This window comes from Lactuca virosa, chromosome 5, assembly GCF_052849685.1.
Source record: "Lactuca virosa cultivar CGN04683 chromosome 5, Lactuca_virosa_CGN04683_v6, whole genome shotgun sequence".
Classification (NCBI taxonomy): Eukaryota; Viridiplantae; Streptophyta; class Magnoliopsida; order Asterales; family Asteraceae; genus Lactuca; species Lactuca virosa.
In genome coordinates this window covers 262,930,497-262,953,023 of record NC_136430.1, presented here as the reverse complement: position 1 = coordinate 262,953,023, position 22,527 = coordinate 262,930,497, and positions in this window count along the sequence as shown.

Here is a 22,527-nt window from a genome sequence, read left to right as displayed (position 1 = left end):
TCCGATTAATTTTTTCCTTGGTTTGAATATAAGACAGGACCAGAAGGTATTTTTATCAACCAGGAGGCCTACACGAAGAACTTGCTGGCAAAGTTCGGTATGACGGGTGATTCGAAAGTGAAGGTTCCTATGGCGTTTGCCACAAAGTTAACACCGTCTTTGGAAAAACATGTTGTTGACGTAACACTCTATCGTCAAATGATAGGGTCTCTTATGTATCTAACGGCTAGTAGACCAGACATTATGTTTTCTGTTTGTTATTGCACCAGGTTTCAAGCAAACCCAAGAGAACCTCACATGGTGGCAGTGAAAAATATTTTCCATTATCTAAAGCGAACCTCTTCTCTCGGTCTTTGGTACCCTGCTAGATCTGGATTTCTTGTTCAAGCCTTTTCTGACGCCGATCTTGGAGGATGTGGACTGGACCGAAAGAGCGCAACTGGTGGATGCCAATTCCTTGACGGTAAACTTGTTAGCTGGCAGTCCAAGAATCAAACTTGTGTGTCTCTTTCAACAGCCGAAGCTGAGTACATAGCTGCAGCATCCTGTACCTCTCAAGTGATATGGATACAAAGCCAACTAAGAGACTACGGACTAAGTATGAAGAAAATACCCCTCTATTGTGATTCAGAAAGCGCGATAAGAATATGTCACAATCCAGTGCGACACTCAAAGACAAGGCATATTGCACTAAGATACCATTTCATCAAGGACCATGTAGAAGATGGGAACGTGGAAGTACATTTCGTTCGGTCATCTGATCAACTGGCTGACATATTCACTAAAGCCTTACCAGAAGCAAGCTTCAATAAAATTTTACAAGGTTTGGGAATGATGGAAGCAGAGTCGGTACCGAATCCTCAAATCTCTCTCTAAAAATTAGACAAGCGAAATAGAGCGAACGCTCGGTCTATTTCGGTTCCGGATTTTTTGGGAACCGAAATGAACCGAACGCTCGGTCTATTTCGGCTCAGGAATTTTAGGGAACCGAAATGAACCGAATGCTCGGCTTATTTCGCTTCATTCTTTTACGGTTTGGTTTCGGCTGTATATTTTGTACACTCGTTTTTAAGTCTGTTTCTTACTGTATTTTAAGAGTTTTTTTAGAGTGTTTTGTGCTAATTTCTTTTTGTTTTTTTCTGTTTTTTTATTATTTTTCAAAAATTTTAAAAATCCAAAAATATTTTTCCAAAAGTTTTTTTTATTTTCTTAATTATTCTTTTTGTTTTTTTTGTTTTGTTTGTGTGGTTTGTTTGTTTGCTTGTTCTCTTTACTACATCTCAAGTACTTCAGTGCAACATAATTTGGAGCTAAGGCAGGTATGATTCTTTTAATATGAACTAGTTAAGTGTCCCTAGAAGCATGCTGCTGCATGTCGACCGAAGCCTCTAAGACTAAGAGCAAGACCTTAATGAATCGATTTATACCTATCGTTTCTTCCCAATTAGGCTGGTAAATCCACTCATGTCATGAGCTACCTTACTCTTCTCAAATGAGTTAAGAGTTTTCTGCTTTGTCACGTTTATATAGCAGAGGTACTTTCGGTTCCTTAACCACCTCCTTTAGATTCTCCATCAACTTTCGGTTCAACACTGTAACCCTTGAGACTCTCAGCTTTTACCACTGAGGTTTATGGTTGCATAAAATCTGTGTTTATGATCTTACATACGTACACCACGTGCTAAGTGAGACCCAAAATCCAACACCAATAATGAATTGACGGTGAATCTTTATATTCAAGATCTTACTTGTTACCTAGCGAAATCTCATTTTATTTTTGAGTGGTCTTTTATGAAATTGTCTAACACCAAGGCATTTCTTCCCAACAAGATCCAATTTGTTTTTGTTTTTGAGTTTTTTTATAACATCTTTAGTCACAACAAATTATATCTAACCTACTTGTTCAACATACCATATCGGTCTCACAAGTACTTCATCCAACGTTCGGTCTTATGTTAAGAATCGATGTTCGGTTGAAGTTAAGCCACCCTTATACTATTATTTAAAAGAAGCCTTTCGGTGTTTCTTTACAAGCACTCGATCGTATTTTCTCGGGAAACCACGCAATCACTTCAAGTCTCTCTTGACTTTGAAGGAAGAGATTCATGCCCGGAATCATCTGCTTTATGTCTTCTAACAGACATCACTCACATCCTATACACATTTTGCTTTATTTCTTAATTTTTGGCACACTCTTGCACGAAAATACTTTGTGATTTTCCAAAATTCTGTTTGATGTTTCTTATGGCTCGTTTGAAGTTTCTTTTAGGCGCGAAAGTGGTTATTATCACATCTGGAGCGAAGGTGAATTTGAAAAGACCATATGTGGATAAGATTTTGGGCGCGTGAATTTGAACGGTTCCTAAACCCACGCTTGCTGACGTCTATCTGGGGAAACCAAGCTGTCACATCGCGCTTTTTCAGGCGACGTTTCAGTGATCGTATCATCATCACGAAGATTCTTTCTCTCTCCTGGCAACGGTATATAAAGGGTTTCTCGCACAAATTGTACCTTCTTACCTTCTTCAAATTCTCTCAAATACACAAGGCGATTTGCAACTGTTCATCTTCTTCCTTACCTCAACAATGGCGGATTCCTCATCTGTTCAAGATCAAACTGCTTCGTCCTCATTGCTCGTGATCAAACCCAATCAGAACATGATCATTCAACTGAACCCCTTTCTGTATGATTCGTACATGCTCCAGGTTGTTGAATGTCTCAAATATTCTCCTCTGGTTATCGCACTCACACAAGTGGAATCTGTCCCAATGTCTCTTCTTTCCCAAGTCTATTCTTCTGCAACCTATGACAAGAACAAGGAGAGGATCTACTTTCAAATCTTCTCGCACAAGGCATCAATTTCGAAAGGGCGATTATGTTCCCTGTTACAGCTTGCCGTCGATGCCTCTGTTATCTCTCCCGATTTCGTCACTACAACCCAACTGTTTACGATGCTTTACGAGATGGGATACACTGATGTTCTTACCACAGTGACGAAGATTAAGAAATCGTGTTTGCCGCCACAATGGAATGGATTGCTTACTCTTCTCAACAAGGGTTTAGCGGAGAGGGTTGCTGGGTCAGATGGTACCAGTAAGAGTTTTCTGACTATTCTCTATAGTCTCTACAATGGAATTAATCTCGATTACGGGTCGATCATTTGGTCGCAATTGGTACAAAGTCTCAACACTTCGATGAGACATTCTGAGATTTCTTGTGGGCGTTTTTGGACCATCGTCACACGCAGGGCCATTGATACTTTGCAGATTCCAGTCATGAAGGATGCATTGGTCTCTTCTGTGGCTACTTTTCATACGAAGAAGATCATCTTCTCCGATGCCACCAAGTTCTCCCACAATGGTTCAATACCTGAGACGATGTACAGGTGTGTGTCAGCCGAAAGTAAAGTGATGGCCGACTACCGAAAGCTTCCTCCTGAAGGACTAAGAGAGCTGACTCCTGAACAGCAAGCTGCTTTGGAAGCTATGGAGAAGCCAGCCAACCGAGGCAAACGGGTAAATACCAAGAAAGTGACAACTGAAGGTCCTTCGTCTAAAGCTACCAAGTCTAAAAAGCGAAAGGCTGAAAAGGGTGATTCTTCGGCTCCAAAGAAGGTTAAAAAGATGGCAAAGAAATCAAAGAGTCCTTCTCCTTCAAGCTCAGACAATGATGAGGAGCGATCGGCAGATGAAGAAGAGGAAGTTTAGCATCATGGTTCACCGAGAGGTAATACACCTCCTTGTTCTCCAACTCCAACTGAACCACTTAATGACAAGATTCCAACACCTCCTCCATCTCCACCGAAAACCAATGTTCCAGTTTCGGTTACTTCTATTCCACCACCACCACCAGTTAGTACCATACCAATCTCTACAACTCCTTTACCACCTCCTATCTTTTCATAAGCAACTACCACAACTACTCCCACCACCACAACAACCGAACCTCCAGTAAAAGTCAACGTATCTAATACGGGGGCTAATACTGAAACCGAACCTCCGGTTACTTCCAAACCTCTTTCACCCTCACCCTCAACCGATTCTGGTGATACTCTCAGTGGTGATAATGTTGAGTTTGACTCGACTTATTACAGTCCTTATCGGCTTCCAACAGACAAAGATGAAGAGGCTCCTGTCACCAGACAACAAGTGCAGAGTCTAGATGAGAAACTTGATCAATTGCTTGTCTCTACAAAAACATATAACGATGTTGTGCTCAAAGCTTTTCTGTACACCGCTTTTGAGAAATATACTGGAGCTATAGACAAATCAACAAAGGCGGTTGAAGCTTCCACTTCTTCTTGAAAGAAGGCCACTACTGAAGTTGCAGAACTTGTTCACAGTTCTCAGATTTTTCTCGAATCCCTCAAAGGTCATGATGATTCGAATGCCGCTAAAGTGAACGCTTCAGTTGATTCTTTATCCAAGTCACTTCAAGAGGAGCAAGCTAAATTTGAGAATGTTCGTTCTTCCATTCACGCTGAGAACACTTCTCTACTTAGCTCAGTGAATTCTCGCCTTGAAACACTCCAGGCTGATTTAGTGAAGGAGAGTGCATTAAAGGAGGATATTGCATGACAAGCCTCTACTATTGAAGTTCAGAAAGTTCAATTGGCTCAAGCTGAAAGGGAGATTTCATTATTGAAGACTGAGCGAGCTGTATTCCGGAGTTGTGCTGGTGATGTAACGAATATGCTAACCAATCTTCTTAGTGCTCATGATCCGATACTTACTCTGACCATCAGGAATCATCTGACTTCCAAGCTTCTTCCTGTCCTTGCACTCTTACATGAGATGAAGGGTGTTTCGGAGAGATCCGTACCTCCAAAACAAGGGGGAGAAGGTGTTCAAACGACTCAACCGAAGGTCACTGTCAAAACCAAACCGAAGGGTAATGAAGCTTCGGGTTCTGGTAATCAAGATAAAAAGAAGGGACTTGCTAATGATAGTGATGAAGAGGAAACAATTTCCGAAGCCCTGAAATGAAAGAAAAGGGATAAGGAATTGGATGAAACCCTTCGGTTTGCAAAGGAATCTGAAGAGAGGGAGCGAAAGAACAAAGAAGAGCAAGATGCCTTAAATTGCAAAAAGGCCTTGTTTCCTCTTTGGACTATAGAAACACTCATCAAAGAAGCAATAGAGTTTCCGAGCGTGTACTGGCTGAAACCTATAGCTTCTTTTGATTGTGAGAATTCGAGGGACTCACAGTTTGATATTCCTATAACACGAAAGGCATTTACTTTTCATTGCTTTGATTCGCCTGTTCAAGTTCCCTCACCTCACCCTCAGGTTGATCGTGAACTCATCGATTTTTATCTCAAGTTCGGTCAGCCTCAGTACCTGACATGGAGTGCACAGAAGATTATAACTGTCAAGGTGCTGAAAACTTCGCCTGCAGGGAAGTTTATCTATGTTAGTTTCAAAATAACCTGAGGTTCAGCAAACTCGGTTTCGATTATATCCCTAGCAGATCTTCCAAACTTGAATCCTCATGATTGGATCTTGTTGTTTAACATACTACTCACCAATGCGAAAGAATATGAGCCGATCCTAGATCATCTAAAGAGGATGTTGGCCTCCTATATCCATGAAGTACCTGCAATGGATCAGGAGATAGCTAAAGTTTTGACGAAGAAACCCACTGTAAAGCCAACTGCAAAACCTGGAGATGTGAATAAAATGAAGATGGGTCAAATTGATTCTAAACATCTCACAGTGATGTTCACAAGAGGCGAAGCCAACAGATTTCTTTTCGCTCTTGCTGACAAGCATCTGTTCTCAATGGACTGCTTAGAGCACATAATTAGTATCATCCATCGATGTAAGCAGAACTCTGACGCAGACAAGAAGAACTTCACGGACATGCTTCAGTGGTATATCACTTTTCGTCATACTCTTTTGGCCATCATACCGAAGGTGTTCAAGACTGTCAAGAAGTCTTATATAGCTCAACCGAACTGAGCTTTCGGCTCCATTGACGCAAAGGGGGAGATTGTTGGGTATTTTATGTTGCGTCATGGGCTTTGTATTGTATATCCGGACTGGGCCTGTCCATCCGTGATTATTGAGTAGGGTTTAGCTATAAATAGTGCATGCATGTATGCCTTAGATACTAACGTGATTATAGTTATTATTGCTTTGTAACCCTAAACACCTCTACAGTCGAAGTTCTTAATCGAGCTCTTCTGAGGTGTTAAATTTAATCATTCGACATCAGTTAAACAATTCTTGTGTTCTTCATTACGTCTTTAATTGTGTTTCTGCTTAGAATCTATCGATCCGACCAGAACTTTGTTCCAACAAAAACACTTTCACATTGATCAGAATGTGCAAGATCATCTTCAGAAGGAAGAGGAAAACCATTTCCAAAAGAATAAGGAAGACCATTATTATCTTCGTAAGACATATAAAGTGGGAAACGAGAGAATTCAAGTTAGTTGATTTAATCCTTAATTATTAACCCAAAAAATTTTCAATTAAGGCTAGGATCCATATTTTCGATTCAAACTTTGAAGAGGGATGTCGTAATCAAATTCGAATCTATTTTAGGTAGGAAAGATTTTTACCAATTCAAAACTTATGAAACTCCTAGTTCTTTTAAGATTAATTGAATCTTATCAATGGCATGTTTAATCTCAGATTATGCTCTCACTTTTATGATTGGGATGTCGAGGATCACAAACGAGATGTGAATAACCATGCAAACCTGCTTGACAACCTTGATGTCATTTATCATCTCACATTGATGTGCCGGTTAACCATACACGCTCCATCAACAATGATAATTTTCAAGATGTCCATCATATCTCTATATAGTCCCTATTAGTGTGTCGGTTAATCACACGCTCCACTAACGACATATATAGCATGATGTGTGTTTTCATGGATTAGCATACTTTTCACATTTTTCTTAAAGTAACTAGATTTATGATTTAAAAGGTTCTAGTAGTTCTAATAGCATTATACTTTTAATGATAATTAGTGTCCTATCAAATCCGTTCGGCTAACAACCCTCCACCATACAAGAGAGCGGTGGGTAAGAATGGATACCCAATGACGGTCATTTTATAAGCCGCTTCCTTAAACTCCCCATATAGTATGGCTTTGTGAATGAGGCGTACTAGCAATTTGACTGACTTTAGTCTTATACATATAGTAATAATTAAGCTTTTAATTTTACATATAGTATAAGGTGTATTTTAAAACTTTTCAAAATACTAGGGTTTATATTTTAAATTTCAAAATAAATATCTAATTAATTAAATTTAAAATAAATCAATAATGATTTAATTATTATCTTTTAATTAACAATTAATTAAATAAATTTAATCAATTAAGGATTATTTAATTAAATTATTCAAATAATTCAATCCTAATCCTTACCCTCTAATTTTCAAAAATAAGGTATAGGATTTATTCCAATTTTAATTATTTCATCATAGGAAAGTGAACTAACAATTACCAAAATTTGGAAGCCCTAAAATCTAGCCATATTTTCGAAATCTTGGGGAGGAAGGGTAGGGTTTCCAAGCCCTAACCCAAATTTCGAAATTCCAAAGGAAGGAGGTTAGGGTTTTGACAAACCCTAAGCCTAGTGGAAATCTATGCCATTTAGGGTTTAATTTCTATAAACCCTAATTGATCTATTCTTCAATTAAAGCTATTCGACAGAAAACAAACCCTAAGCTCTAATACCACTGATGGGTTTTATGCAAAACAAATAAACTTAAACTCTTAAGTGTGCATGCAATCCTAATAAGGATCTATGTTTTCTCTATTGAACCTATAACTAATAACATCAAAAGGAAAACCTAAGAACCCTAGGTAATTTTCGAAATTACAAAAAAAAGGTTTAGGGTTACATACCTTTTAGCTGTTATAGCAAACAACTAGAATTCTGCTTTATTGATCTCTTGGAAGCAAGCACCACAAGTGCCGTGCCTCTAATGGAATCACACCCAAACTAGCAAGAGTAAAACTATAGAGAGAGGATAAGAGAGCCAAGATTTTGTCCAAGGCTTGTAGAGGGAATCATGGACGAAGTTTGTAACACCCCGATCTTGGTATGTTTGCTTTTTCCCCTTCATTTATTAAAAGTTGCATTTTAGCCTTTAAAGCTGGTACGTGGGGCGTACCACTTGGTACGCTTAGCGTACTGGCTAGAATTGGATCGGGACAGCGGGTGCGTACATTGGGCGTACGTGTGACTTCCAGAAACCCTAAAGTGGTGTGTTACACCATATATTCATCCTTAACCCTTAGTGTTGGCCTCATTTCTTGTCCCTAAACCTCCAGAAAACCCTAAATGTCCCCTTAACCTCCATTCTTGCATCTTTAAGCTCTTGAGGAGAAATTTCTGTTATTTTGGTCCATCTTTGAAGAACCTTGAAGAGAGTGAAGTTCATAGCTTGGTAGGAGGCTTAATATTCAGAATCCTCCATCACGTTGCAAGCTTCCTAAGGTATCAAGTTCAAACCTTGACTTGTCAATGTCTAGTTTTCTTTATAGGTTGATTTGGCTCACTTTTAGTCCCATTTTCATGGATTGTTGGTTTGGGGCGAGTTGAAGGGATCATTTCATTAGATCTGACCTTGTTAGAGGCTTCCATGGCATAAAGGTGCCAACTTTATGAGGTTTTAGTCATCATTCATGCATTAAGCCCTTTATTAAGTCATTTCTAAGCTTAATAGGTCATTTAGCCATGCATGAACGTAAAGTTAGTCAACCCTTTGTATTGTTTTCCAGATTATCGTATGATCGAGTATTGTAGTGATTTGTTAGATCTATATCTTGGGAGATAGGATGATGTTATGCTTAATGATCTGTAGGATCTGTCTGCTTGTTATTGGCTGGTTATTTGTATGATTGTCTGTTATATATATATATATATATATATATATATATATATATATATATATATATATATATATATATATATATATATATATATATATGTGTGTGTGTGTGTGTGTCGACGCGGTGTATGTGTGGTTGGGTTGAGGTGGTCTTGCTTTGTGCTAAAGGCAAACAGACCCATGGCGTCCGGGATAGACTGAAGGCCAGTATGGCGTACCAGTCAGGTCAAATGCCCAGAGAATGGTACAGATAGGCTGAAGTCCCGGTGTGGCGTACCAGTCATGCTGAAGGTTCTGTGAGCATACCAGGTAGACTGCAGTCAAGTGGGGCATTCCAGTCAGACTGAAGGCTCTGTATGCATGATGTTTATTGTTTTTATGCTAGTTTTGTATTGGGCTGGTACTTTGGGGGAACTCACTAAGCTTTGGGCTTACAGTTTTAGGTTATGTTTTAGGTACCTCAAATGATCGTGGAAAGGCGAAGGCTTGATCGTGCACCTCCTCATGTTTTGTTTATGATTTTGGGAAACTTTGATAATAGACATGCTTTGTAAAACTATTTTGTAAACAAATGATGATTTTGGATTGTTTAAAAAGTTTAAATTTTTCGTGAAATTTATGAATGTTATAAGTTGGTATCAGAGCCTTGGTTTTAGTGAATTGGATGAAACACTCGCTTGAGTCCAGTCTCAAACTAAGGAAAAGATTTTTCACAACAATTTTCAAAACTTTTCAAAATAATCAAGGAGGATGCGATGTGTACGATCAGTCAGAACCAGTAACTAGACCCCAAATTACCACACTATTATTTGATATTGTGATATGTTAGAACAACATGCTAGTGATAGGCTAGGGATCTTTAGGAATTTGCATGATAGAATTGCCTGATTATATGATATCTGATAGCCTATGGTTCTTCTTACATGGAATTGACATCATTACTGTAGTTGCTTAGTGTATGCATCATGGCCATGCATAACCAAGATTCTATAACCTGAAAATATTTGATTTGGCCTTATTTCCTATTCTTGTTTGATGAAGGGCTTAGGGTAGGATCAGATATTCGACTATCTATGGGGTCCAGCGTTATGTATGACTAGCATACACGAGTGTTGCAGGGTTGGTGGAAGTTTCATGGATAGGTTGTGTGGGGTCAGCCGGCCAGTTCTGTAATGATGTGAATTTTCAAAACTATTTTTCATTTTAAATCACATAATTCTCATAATGTATTTCACAAAAATCTCTTTTATTAAGTTTACAACTCAAAACTTCTTAATTACTCGGTTAAAATCCAGGATCCTCAAAAACGTAACTCTCTCACTGGTGTGTACAATCAAACTGGTGCCTTCCCGCGATCCTGAGAACAACCTGAAACACATAACACATAACACGGTAAGCACGAAGCTTAGTGAGTTCCCCAAAATACCACATACAACAAATTCGCCACTCGAGGCTATACTCTGTAAGACCCTCTGGTCATTGTGTCTCAGCGGAACCCTCCAGTCCTGTAGCTCGTTGGACCCTTAGGTCCGGTCTAGCTCGTTGGACCCTCTGGTCCGGTCTGGTTGAGCCTTCCGGCCTCATAAATCGTTGGACCTTCCGGTCCGTTCAGGTTGAGCCTTCCGGCCTCTCAAGTCGTTGGACCTTCCGGTCCGGTCTAAATATTTCATAGCATAATATCACATAGACAAGATGCACAAGCAAGCACATAAGACCTTCCGGTCACACATAAATACCACTCTAGGTAACGTATAGTGAGAAGACTCACCTCGGGTAAACTCGGATGATCTCGTACTCGAAACACTGATCTAGCCTCCGCCTAATCACATACAGAAATTACCTCTAGTTAACAATGGCTCTCAAAGGCTAGCTTATACCCTTCCTATCCTCTCTCTCAGAAGGGTAAAAGACCATTCTACCCTTCCTGACTTCTTACACTCATCTTAACCAACCCCTAAGGTCAACAAAGTCAACTCCAGTCAACAGTCCAAATTTTGACCAGACTCGTCGAGTGCACTCGGGCGACTCGTCGGGTCCAGTCGATTCACGGCAACCCCAGCAAGCTCCAACTCGACGAGCTAACCCCTAACTCGTCGAGTCACCACCTGACTCAGTTCATCGTGTAACATCCCAAATTTTAGAAGTATGATTGAAGGTCTTAAGGGTAAACTGAAGAAGGTACTCGACGTGTAGGTATGCTTAATCGTCGAGTCGGAGCGGGTTCTGGTCGCGAGTTAAGTGACCAACTCACCGAGTCGGTAGCCGGACTCGACGAGTTGGTTCTGAAAAGAGAAAATCCTAATCTTAAAGGTTGCACCCTATTTAAAGGACCATATGTCCTCCCTTCAGCCTCCTTATTGCCCTTGAGAGTCAGTAAACCCTAAAATCGTGTAAGCTTCCATTGTTAAAGAGATTTGATCTTTGGAGGAGGAATATTGAGAAGGGAGCTTGAAGATCAAGAGGCTAGCATCAAGGGATTGGTGTAGATCCAGAATCTACTTCAGCTTGGGCACATTTTGGAGGTAACAAGTTGTTACCTTGACTCTATTGCATTTATATCTATTCAAGAATGAGATTTGGGGCCATTTTGGCATGTTAAGGATCTAATTCCGGTTAGGGGTCTAGATCTGAGGTTGCTACTTCAGATCTAGACTTGTCTTGGTCCAGAAACTCACAAAGTATCAGCCCTTGGTTTGTTGGTGAAGCATCCTTGTCTTAAACCTTAGCCCTAGATTGATTTGGGCCTATAGCTCTTTGTTTCCACGTAAAGTTTGCAACTTTAGGTGAGAGTCATGCCCTAGAAGAGTGGATCTACATTTTGGAGCCCCTGCATGACTCGAAAAGCCTCTGTATGAATAAAGGACTGAAGAGACTCGGTGAGTCTGTTCTTGGAATCGGCGAGTCTGTTGAAGATAGGCATGGACTCGACGAGTTGGAGGAACAACTCGGCGAGTCTGTTGAAGATTGTCGTGGACTCGGCGAGTCTGTTCTTGGACTCGGCGAGTCAGAACGCAAAACCCCAACCTCTTCTGGTTAAGACTCAGATCAGCGAGTTAAGTGGTGACTCAGTGAGTTGGACATGATAGGACTCAGATATTGTTGAACTCGACGAGTCATGGGGTAACTCGGCGAGTCGAGTCGTGATATGAGAGTTTTTTGAGTTTAGGAACTCGACGAGTCAGCGGGTTGACTCGGCGAGTAGGGTCAATTAGGAAGGTTGACTTTGGCCAGGACTTTGACTTTGACCAGTTTGACCTTCAAGGGTATTATGGTAATTTGGATAGTTATGTCAATGGATCATTGATGGCTATAGGTGTTGGAGTTTGGGGTAGTGCTTCGGGATTGTGCTTTCGTGGTTCGGTTCGGCAGTTGCAAGGTGAGTTATCCTCACTATACCTAAGGGTCTAAGGCACCAAGGCCGGCCTTTGATTTGTTATTTGAGATAGTTTACTACTGTGATATGTTAGTTGGCATCCTGGTAGATAGGATGGCTATATGATGGTATGCTCTGTTAGATCGATATTCTAGTAGATTGGATGTGGCTATGCTTAGTGACCTGTAGTTGGTATAACTGTATGTATGCTGGTAGGAGATTACCTGTTATATGTGCACGTGTTGAGCAGTAGTAGAGGGTATTCCATCCCGGTAGGATGATAGGGCCCTAGTACGTTGTCTTGTAGACTGTTATATGGTTATTTGATAGGTGCACATGTTTGCCGGTATGTGGGCATTCCAACCCGATGGTTGAGGGCCAGGAGTATTCCATCCCGGTAGTATGATTGGACTCATAGTAGGTGGGCATTCCAACCTGATGGTTGAGGGCCTGGGGTATTCCATCCCGAGGGATGATTGGACCCATAGTAGTTATTGTATGTATAGGTATATGGGCATTCCAACCCGATGGTTGTGGGCCGAGAGTTTTCCATCCCGAGGATGATTGGACTCGTAGTATGTTGGCATTCCAACCCGACGGTTGAGGGCCTGGGGTATTCCAACCTGACGGCTGATTGGACCCATAGTATGTTGTTCATTGCTGTATGCGTATGGTTATGTGTGTACGGGTATTTTGGGGGAACTCACTAAGCTTTCGAGCTTACGGTTTCAGTTTATTGTTTCAGGTACATCAGGTGATCGTGGCAAGGCAAAGGCGTGATCGTACCGCTCCTCATATTTCATGATTTTGTGATTTGGTTCTGGGGATACTCTGATCTTTAAACTATTTTGAAAACAAGTTGTAATAACTTAATGGTTTTTGAATGGGTTAAAATGTTTTAAATTGGCTTGAAATTTATGGGTGTTACAAGTTGGTATCAGAGCCTTGGTTTGAGTGAATTGGAGGAACATTCGTGTGAATCCAGTCTCAAATCAAGGAAAGATTTTCAAATGGTTTTCAAATGGTTTCAAATAAGTAAAGGAGGATGCAGAGGGTACGATCATCCGGAGCCAGTAAGTAGACCCCAAAATACCATACAAGTTATTTGATTATGTGGTATGATTAGAACAGCATGCTAGTACTAGGCTAGGGATCTTCAGGAATTGCATGATAGAATTGCCTGATTACATGATGCCTGCTAGCCTAGGGTTTTCCTTGTATGAGATTGACATCATTACTGTAGTTACTTGTGTATGCATCACAGCTGTATATAATTAAGATCTTATAGCCTGAGAATGTTTAATTCGGCCTTATGTTCTATTCTTATTGGTTAGGGCTTAGGGTAGGATCGAATATTCGAAAGTCTATAGCGTCCAGCGTTATGTATGGCTAGCATACACTAGTGCTGCAGGGTTGGTGGAAATTTCATGGATGGGTGGGTTGTGTGAGGCCGGGAGGCCAGTTATGAGATATTTAGCATTCCTCTTGGAGTGAGGATTGAGCATTCGATATGTTATGTATATTATTAGGGTGTTGTGGTGATACTTGAGACAAATATGGGTAGGTGTGGAAGGTAGTATGGGCCGGTACTACTGAAAGCACAGGACCCATACGCGTAGCAAGGAAGTCACAACCCCTAGGGTTTAGAAGGGAGTTGGTCCCCGGTTATCTAGGCGGATTGTCTGATATTTTTCCTCTTATATTTTCAGTACGGTGGTTATGAGGCGTGTCGTGACTGGATCTGGATCGGGATCAGGTCAGGATGATCAGGGGGCCCCAGTAGCACCTGAGATTATCGGTCAGGAGGGGCCAATGTTGACAGAGGATCGGGTTAGGGAGATCATCCACGAGGAGGTGGTCGAGATTGTCCGGGTCAGATTCCGGAGTTGTTTGGGACTATTAAGTCCGCTATGAGGGAGTACTTCGATGATCGTTATGCAGCTCTTACTGAGACGGCTTCCGCGGCAGCTACAGCGGCTGTAGCAGCGGCAGGGGGAGGAGCCGGTCGGAGCTTCCAGTATCGGGACTTCGATAATACGAAGCCCCCTACCTTTGACGGAGTTCAGGATCTGATTGTTGCGATGAGATGGTTGTCAGACGTGGAGGGATGTTTCTTCACGTGTTCGTGCCCTGCTGAGCAGAGGGTGAGGTGTGCTCTGAACCTTTTGAGGCTCGGGGCGAAGGATTGGTGGAGGTTGACTACGGGATCATACTCTGACGCGCAGCGAGCTGCGGTGACTTGGGATCAATTTCGGGATATGTTTAGTACTCGTTATGTTCCGCGCATAGAGCGGGAGAGATTGGCTCAGGAGTTTTTGGAGCTTAGACAGGATTCAGATTCGGTTACGGAGATCACCATGATGTTTACGGAGAGGGAAACGTTCTGCCCTGAGTTTGCTTCGGAGCAGGCTCAGATGACCCGGTATCTGAGCATGCTCAAGAGGGACATCAGACAGTTTGTGTCCACACAGAGATGTGATACTTTGTTAGAGTTGCAGGAGGCCGCCAGGCAGTGCGAGCTAGAGATTGAGCTCCAGCTGAGGGAGCAGAGGCAGGCCCCGGTGCAGTCGCAGCCTGCGCCGAAACGGATGAGGGCCGCTGATTATCGTCAGGAAAGCCAGAGGAGTCGCACTTGTGGGAAGTGCGGTAAGGTACATGATGGAGTTTGCCGATCTTCTTCTGGGTGCCACAAGTGTGGCAAAGAGGGCCACATAGCCAGGGATTGTAGGCAGCAGGCTCCAGCTGCTGGAGTCCGACTTTGTTATCATTGTGATCAGGTGGGCCATATGAAGGCCCAGTGTCCTCTCTTGGCTGCCAGGCCAGTGCAGGTCCCAGCACCAGCCACTTTGAGACTTACTGACGGGGGTCAGGGTCGAGCAGAGCCTCCGAAGGCTCCAGGGCGTGCTTATCAGCTTGTGGCCGAGGAGATCGGGACAGCGCCAGAGGTGACAGCCGGTATGTCTTTTCCTTCTATATCTTGTTCATGTTATTATGAGTTGTTTGTTTCCCTCATAAGTTATTAGAGCATAGTAGATGATAGTGAGAAGTTGTTATTGAGAATTATAGAGGGGTAGTATCTGGTGATGCATTCAAGAGAGAGGAAGGTCATGATCAAGAGGTTCGGAATCATCAGCGGGAACTCGGATCCATTGAAGTTCGTTGTCTTGGATTGGGACGATTGAGTCGCGTACCAGCTTCGCCGCCGGTAGACAGTAGTTAGTGCTCTAAGTGGGGGAGAAATGGAAATTCTCGGATGGGGCGTGGTTTAGAAGGATGTCGCCTGACGCAGTTTGGATGTCGGTTACGGGAAGTGGTGCTATGAGGCATTCCAGTTATGGTAAGAACCCTGCATGTATGGTGGATCTTTGAGAGAGCAGTGAGGATACTGCTATGCTATAACAATCAGTGGGGTTGTTCCCAAGTGTCGAAAATGTTGAGGGGCATGCGGAAGACTTTTTTTGGATTGTAGGTTATGCAATCAGTTTCTGAGTATATATACGTGTTATGGGATAGCGACGTGCTCCACAAGTGGATGATGTAGAGTGAGGTTCTGACATTTCGGCATCGACTGATGATGTCAATTCATGGTTCAGGTCTCCTTGGAAGAGGAGAAGGTGAGTAGCTCCAGATTGGAGATTTGGACAAAGGATCTAGAGGTAACGGAGTTGATAGACTCGGGAGCAGTCTAGACCGGCGCTGAGAACTGTGTGAGGATATTCCAGTCGTAGGTCGTGGACCTAGAGATCGCGAGAGTAATGTTCCCTGTCATGGTATGTTTGGAGTAGACGCGATGTCGAGATTTGGGTGAGTTACACTCGGTTGTGTCGAATCAGAGTAGATTGAGGGAGCTGCAAGGTTGGATCCTTGGGCTTCAAGTATGGTTGTAGGCATGGGTTATGTGATTAGTGGTATTCCAATCTAGGGTATTCCATCATGAGGATGACCGGACCCTATGATTGATTGGACCTGGTGTGTTTGGTATTCCAACCCGAGGGTTGATTGGGCCAAACATGCGTGAGAATGCGAGGGTATACCATCCTGGGGATGACTGGACCCGTTATAGGCGTACCTGGTATTCCAACCCGAGGCTGATTGAGCTAGGTACGAATGATTATGTGATATAGTTGGTTGATTCATGGGAGTTGCTAGAAGATGAAGGATGCAGTATCCTGTCATTGTTAAAAGGGAATAGATTCGGGATGGGAACAGGATTCGTTCCCTATTGCAGGTTATCCGGGTTATCGCCAATTTTGGGCGAAGGAAAGGTGGATTAGTGTTATAGCAGAGCTCAGTGGATTATTGTGGTGTCTAACTTTCGCAATTCTCGAAGGTGTGTTCATGTCAGGAAGGTGGCAGTATCATCGGGTGATACTGGTTTGATGTGTTCGGACATTAAGTAGAAAAGGCCGGTGGTCGGTCTGGAGTATTGGCAAGGATACCACACGAGAAGAAGTTATTTTAAAAGGGGTACAGTGGTAGGGTCTGGAAGGACCTGAGTTGATTGGGAAATCGGAGTCTGCAGTGCAAGAGGTATATTCAGAATCGTACACTGCAGTAGGCTTCGAGGACGAAGCCTAATTTAAGTGGGGGAGAGTTGTAACATCCCAAAATTTAGAAGTATGATTGAAGGACTTAAGGGTAAACTGAAGAAGGTACTCGACGAGTAGCTATGCTTACTCGTCGAGTCGGAGCGGGTTCTGGTCGCGAGTTAAATGACCAACTCGCCGAGTCGGTAACCGGACTCGACGAGTTGGTGCTGAAAAGAGAAAACCCTAATCTTAAAGGTTGCACCCTATTTAAAGGACCATATGTCCTCCCTTCAGCCTCCTTATTGCCCTTGAGAGTCAGTAAACCCTAAAATCGTGTGAGCTTCCGTTGTTAAAGAGATTTGAGCTTTGGAGGAGGAATATTGAGAAGGGAGCTTGAAGATCAAGAGGCTAGCATCAAGGGATTGGTGTAGATCCAGAATCTACTTCAGCTTGGGCACATTTTGGAGGTAACAAGCTGTTACCTTGACTCTATTGCATTTATATCTATTCAAGAATGAGATTTGGGGCCATTTTGGCATGTTAAGGATCTATTTCGGGTTAGGGGTCTAGATCTGAGGTTGCTACTTCAGATCTAGACTTCTCTTGGTCCAGAAACTCACAAAGTATCAGCCCTTGGTTTGTTGGTGAAGAATCCTTGTCTTAAACCTTAGCCCTAGATTGATTTGGGCCTATAGCTCTTTGTTTCCACGTAAAGTTTGCAACTTTACGTGAGAGTCATGCCCTAGAAGAGTGGATCTACATTTTGGAGCCCTTGCATGACTCGAAAAGCCTCTGTATGAATAAAGGAATGAAGAGACTCGGTGAGTCTGTTCTTGGACTCGGCGAGTCTGTTGAAGATAGGCATGGACTCGACGAGTTGGAGGAACAACTCGGCGAGTCTGTTGAAGATTGTCGTAGACTCGACGAGTCTGTTCTTGGACTCGGCGAGTCAGAACGCAAAACCCCAACCTCTTCTGGTTAAGACTCAGATCAGCTAGTTGAGTGGTGACTCAGTGAGTTGGACATGATAGGACTCAGAGATTGTTGAACTCGATGAGTCATGGGGTAACTCGGCGAGTCGAGTCGTGATATGAGAGTTTTGTGAGTTTAGGAACTCGGCGAGTCAGCGGGTTGACTCGGCGAGTAGGGTCAATCAGGAATGTTGACTTTGGCCAGGACTTTGACTTTGACCAGTTTGACCTTCAAGGGTATTATGGTAATTTGGATATTTATGTCAATGGATCATTGATGGCTATAGGTGTTGGAGTTTGGGGCAGTGCTTCGAGATTGTGCTTTCGTTGTTCGGTTCGGCAGTTGCAACGTGAGTTATCCTCACTATACCCAAGGGTCTAAGGCACCACGGTCGGCCCTTTGATTTGTTATTTGAGATAGTTACTACTGTGATATGTTAGTTGGCATCCTGGTAGATAGGATGGCTATATGATGGTATGCTCTGTTAGATCGGTATTCTGGTAGATTGGATGTGGCTATGCTTAGTGACCTGTAGCTGGTCTGACTGTCTGTATGCTGGTAGGAGATTACCTGTTATATGTGCACATGTTGAGCAGTAGTAGAGGGTATTCCATCCCGGTAGGATGATAGGGCCCTATTATGTTGTCTTGTAGACTGTTATATGGTTATTTGATACGTGCACATGTTTGCTAGTATGTGGGCATTCCAACCCGATGGTTGAGGGCCAGGAGTATTCCATCCCGGTAGGATGATTGGACTCGTAGTAGGTGGGCATTCCAACCTGATGGTAGAGGGCCTGGGGTATTCCATCCCGAGGGATGATTGGACCCATAATAGTTATTGTATGTATAGGTATGTGGGCATTCCAACCCGATGGTTGTGGGCCGAGAGTATTCCATCCCGAGGATGATTGGACTTGTAGTATGTTGGCATTCCAACCCGACGGTTGAGGGCCTGGGGTATTCTAACCTGACGGTTGATTGGACCCACAGTATGCTGTTCATTGCTGTATGTGTATGGTTATGTGTGTACGGGTATTTTAGGGGAACTCACTAAGCTTTCGAGCTTACGGTTTCAGTTTATTGTTTCAGGTACATCAGGTGATCGTGGCAAGGCAAAGGCGTGATCGTACCGCTCCTCATATTTCATGATTTTGTGATTTGGTTCTGGGGATACTCTGATCTTTAAACTATTTTGAAAACAAGTTGTAATAATTTAATGGTTTTTGAATGGGTTAAAATGTTTTAAATTGGCTTGAAATTTATGGGTGTTACACATCGGGATAAAACCCTGGGCTACTCGCCGAGCCAGCTGCTCAAAGCACTCAGATCTATGCACTCAAAGCTCATTAATCAGATCCCGAACTTCAGATCTTTATGACCATGCATCACTCATCTAGCTCTAATTGACAAAATAACCCTTAAAATGGTGCCTTTGGTTCAATATTCTTATGTAACTACATAAAGTTGGGTTCTTGGGACTATCTGGACCTCTCAAGGTCCAGATCTGATGTCTAAACCTCAAAGGGACTTCACATGCTTCATATCTTAACTTAAAAGAGGGTAAAGAAGCCCTAAATTCATGAGATCTACTAATCATATGAAAACAGGTGCGGGTTCATACCTCCAACAGCAGCCTTTAATGAAATAGTGGAAGATCTGAGCCCCTATAGTCAGTCAAGATTGAACCTTCTCCTTCTTCCTTGCAAGAATGCACCAAAATGAACCAATTAGCTCCCTCTATCTCTCTAAGCTCTCTGGATCGATTTGGGGTCTCTCAAGCGGAAGTGTGGCCGCAAATGAAGGCCATAAGAGCCTTTAAATAGGTCACAAACCCGGGCAATTAGGTTTTTCCTCAGCAGCGCTGACTCGGCGAGTCAGATACCGGACTCGTCGAGTCCACTCATTAAACACGTCACCAAGTCGCGACCCTACTCGACGAGTTGAGGCACCAACTCGTCGAGTCACCCAAGCAAACTCATACTTGCATATTGAAATGTTATACCTCAGAAATCAGGATGTTACAATTCTCCCCCACTTGGATTAGATTTCGCCCTCGAAATCGCTCCTTAATCACACATAGATTGAATCCAACAACCCGAAAGGCACTACCGAAAGGAGCTCATACCACACTGATATCTTTTCCCATGGACACCTGAATCCACACAGAAATTCCCAAGTCCGGAACAATACCAACCCTTCTGCCGCTAAGATGCCCCCTTCTGACCTTCTCAGAATCTGGAAACTCTAGTGGCCTGGCCCGCCGCCATACCGCCCACTCAAGCTATCACCATGATATTCGCTCCTCGATATCATACCCTGATAGATCACTGCTCCTCTAATTATCACAAGACAAAATCCAACAATCGGCTACCGATCACTCACCCAAACGTACCAAACGATCCGAATCGCCCTAAGAAATGAAAGGGTTCACATCCCACCAGGGGCTCATCCACTGAACTACTATCAAACCCATCCGAACAATAAACTTTCAACACCCTGTTCTCCGACACAAGGACAAAATGATCATGCTCACTCAGAAGTCCTCAACACGTCTCGCCGCCTTCCTTCTCACAACAACTACCTCAGTCCATTGTGACACACAAGTCACGAAGTTATCTTTACTCCAAACGAACACTACAATCCCAACTAAAGATCGACTCAACCCCTACCTCTGTCGTCTATTGCTCATAGTTCCATGCATCTCGTGGTACCTCCCGTACCCGAGTACTGACCTACCCAGGTCTAATACATCAGATGACAAACAATACCCCTCAACATGGAACTCATCTCTGAATCCGGACTCTCATCTCGCCTACCCGACGCACTACCAGAGCCAAACTCATACTTGAGAGTTTGGTTTGTCCCAAGGTTGGAACCACTCAACTCATGACTCATGACCCGCAACCCATGCGTACCTCACTTATCCACTTCCCTATGGTTGCGACAACCACTACTCAATTCAGATTATAACGATTCCCAACAAATATGGAGACCCCAGTCTCGCCCCTGGTTCGACCACCAGGCTCCCAACAACTCAATATTAGGGCTACCCAAGCCTAAAACTCTTCTGCGTCATGCTCTGATCAGAGAGTACTTCATCACAACACTCTCACTGACTAGTGAGTACTACGGCTCCCCATAGCATCACAACAACCTCCCACTGACTAATGAGTACTACGGCTCCCCGTAGCATCACAACAACCTCTCACTGACTAGTGAGTACTACGGCTCCCCGTAGCATCACAACAACCTCCCACTGACTAGTGAGTACTATGGCTCCCCGTAGCATCACAACAACGTCTCACTGACTAGTGAGTACTACGGCTCCCCGTAGCATCACAACAATCTCTCACTGACTAGTGAGTACTACGGCTCCCCGTAGCATCACAACAACCTCTCACTGACTAGTGACTACTACGGCTCCCCGTAGCATCACAACACCCTACTGCGTCCACTAACTCATGCTCCGCGGACCAACATAGATAGGTGCTCACACTTATCCAAATTATGCATCACAATTTCTGACGGCAACCGTCACGACCAAACCCCTTTTCTCACTGCAATCCATTTTCCTCACTTGCTGCCATTAGCCGAAGGGCTCCCACTGGAACCATAGATACTTGATACACCACTTGCCGTCTCAAACTCAAGACCCTAAATAACCTAAAATTCAAGGTATTAAACTCGGATACCTCGGTACACCATCACAGAACCTCACGATGTCTTGCCTCAGCCACTGATCTCTTACTTACGACATCTGTCACACCCCAAAACCGGAACGGCGGAAACGCTCTGGGGTGGAGGACGTCGTGTTTAGTATCACAAGACATGCATCATAGTAAGCAAAGTAATGAACAACCATTTCATTAGAAAGAAGGTGTTTACAATGTGTGTGTTCACAAAACATAGAATACATAAGCAAATAACAAACAAGACTTGAAGCTAAACTGCTCCATCTTCTGAATCCCAGTGCGAGTACCTGTCTACTAGGCTCCTTAGAATACAAGTTATTTGAAAGAGTTGATCACCAATTAAGCTGGTGAGTTCATAAGATTTTAGTGATGTAGTAAGTTGTAAAATTAGGATTAATAAGACGGTCGGATGTGCGACTTTGCCCCAGGTCCATAACCAAACAAGGAACAGGAGATAGGGCGGAAACACACATACTAAATCTGCGTAATCATAATTATATACCACCCTCGCGTATACACTGAATATTGATAGGTGGGCTGTATTCGTCCTTAGCCTCTGTGCTTGAACTTGGTCTGCTGGACGAGTGGTATTTCGTGACGGTCTGCGGACATCTGACGGTAAGGCTTCGGAGATCAAAGTACCCTTCGCACGAGTACTTCGAGGTTTAGAATACGAAAGATAAAACTGAGGTTTAGGTCGGACTGTCGATACGAATGACGAAGGTTTCGAGAACTTGACGGTCGAGGCGATAGAAACATATGAACTTAGTATGGTGAGGACCACGCCAATTCATGACGAATGGTAGTAACGGACTCTTTACTGAACAAGGTTTTGGCCGATTTAGAAGAAACGTCTGTTATACGATGATGTATCCCTAGTGTGTTCGACAATGTACTCTCTGTAAATGTCCAGTGTTTTCTGTTTTTCCCTTTGATGTTAACACTCCTACGTATCGTATAGCTATGTGCGCATACGTACAAATGAAAGTGCTTTGATAACTGGTGATGATACTTTATATCATGATCCTCCTCGGTACCACTACGATCGCCTGTCATATACAAGTTATGAATATTTAAGATGAATGAGACAGTCGACTGAGCTAC